We start from the raw sequence: 2,156 nt of genomic DNA, 5'->3' as shown, positions 1-2,156 counted from the left end.
CTTTTCTGGGTCTGTGATGGGACCTTCCCTCTCTCCTCTCCCTCACAGGTCTTCCCCACTTGTGCCAGCCATTGATAAAAACACAGATTTTAGGATAGCTCATTTGTCTCAGAGAGTCAAGCAGTGGCAGCAGCTGGGATGTGGATGCCCAGGACCTCTCCCTGCCCTCACAGAAACTTAGATCTCATCTGTAACTGGATCCCTCTTATCAGTAACACAGTAAGCAATTCTCATGCAGGAACAAAAGCTGAGACCAGCTACCAGGCTGTGACAGTCCAGATTTATTAGGCTGTCTGCCACTTGAAACAAATCTCCAGCCTGAGATTTGCAGGTGCTGTAGCAGAGAAAAAGCACTTTCCTTCTTTGTCTCTTCATTGCCCTGCCTGCAAATGATCAGCTGTGGCATGAAAAGGCTGCTGCTCTCACTTTCCACTCTTGTTTCATTACCTGTGCATCACCTGTCATGTGGGATGCGCAGAAGCTGCTCAGCCAGCACCTTGCTAAGGATGAGTACAAAGAAATGCAGCACCTTTTGGAGGGCATAACCTGTAAGTGAAATGAGATTTGCTGTGACCTCTCTGATCACATTGACTCATGAGAGTGGAATATCATCACAGTATCAAACACATACTTGCATGGCAGCCTGTGGCTATTGAATATATGTAAAGAACAAGCTAAAAGTGAGGAACAAAACAAAATGCTGCAAGGAGCTACTGCAGAGAAGTTGCAGAGCACAGCAACCTTCCCTGGTGAGTGCAGGTAGGAGGCAGAGACAGTTCATAAAATCATAGAATATCCTGAGATGGAAAGGACCACATGGGTCACAGAAGTCCAGCTCCTGGCCCCGCACAGGACAACTTCAAGAACCACACCTGAGAACTTGTTGGACTCTGCTAGGCTTGGTGCTGTGACCACTTGCCTGGGGAGCCTATTCCAGCATCCAAACACCCTCTGGGTAAAGAACCTTTCCCTAACATCCAACCTAAATCTCTCCTGACAGCTTCAAGTTGCTCTCACTGATGTTACACAGCAAAATTAAATGCAAAACTGGCCACTGCTGGCACTAGGAGAAGTTACTATATGGATCTGAACTTCATGAGTTTGCTTGGGGTCCTCCTCTTCCTCATTCACCTCCTTTGTCCCATCTGTCCCATATCCTGAGGTGAAGCATCTACAAAGTCCTGGTCACACACTTTGTCCATCCCTCCTGGACACTGAAAGTCGGTCCATTTGTGTTAAAGATAAGGTCATTTCTCTTGTCCGATGGCATAATAAAATATCCAACTTGTGGGAGTATTTTGGAGCAGCTTTGCAAACAGCATTTGCCAAAGGACTATTTAGGCAATGGCATTACTCAAAAAACAAAGGGCGCTGTCTTGGGGTTGGTGTGACATGCAGAGCCAAGTATATTTGGCAGAAAGTAAGCGAAGTCCTGCTCATGCCATCATGCGGTACCCACAGATCCTACGGCAGCAGTGGCATGCTGGGACCTCCAATGCCAGTAAAATCTCATGACCTTGTGGGCCAAGGGATTTGCTTTGAAGCCATTTTGCTTCCCTTTCTGCTCAGAGAGATGTTTTCCTCAGTCACCTCATCGAGCACCAGAATAATAATAAGAAAATCGCCGCGGTGTTGACAGACACAGTGTGGCAATGCTCAGCCGCGGCCACACACCCGAAGGTCTGGGGTGGGGTGTGTGGGATGTGTGTGTGTGTTTTTGTCCCAAATTCAGGGTGAATACGAGAATTCTGTTCCTCTAGGAGCAGCAGCGCGGCGATGCCCGGACCGCGGGCATTTTAACAGGGCAGGCACACACACAGCCCTCCGAGCGCGGCACGGCGGCTCCTCGCCCTCACTTCTGGACAGCGCCTACCGGGCCCGGGGGACTCCGCAAGGGCAGGGCAGGACACACCCGGCCCGGTCCACCCCATCCCCTCCTTCTCCTCCCCATCCCCTCCCTTCCCAGCCCGGTCGCGCAGCCGCGCAGCGCCGGCCGAGGGAGCCGCCGGAGCCGCCCAGCGCGGCGCGGCCCTTCCCCGCCGCGGGGCCGGGCTGGGCCCGGGAGCACCGGGCTGGGCTGTGCCGGGCCGGGCCGGGCCGGGCCGGGCAGGGCAGGGCAGGGCAGGGCAGGGCAGGACAGGGAGGCTCGGCGGCGG

This window comes from Poecile atricapillus, chromosome 3, assembly GCF_030490865.1.
Source record: "Poecile atricapillus isolate bPoeAtr1 chromosome 3, bPoeAtr1.hap1, whole genome shotgun sequence".
Classification (NCBI taxonomy): Eukaryota; Metazoa; Chordata; class Aves; order Passeriformes; family Paridae; genus Poecile; species Poecile atricapillus.
This window is presented reverse-complemented; position numbering follows the sequence as displayed.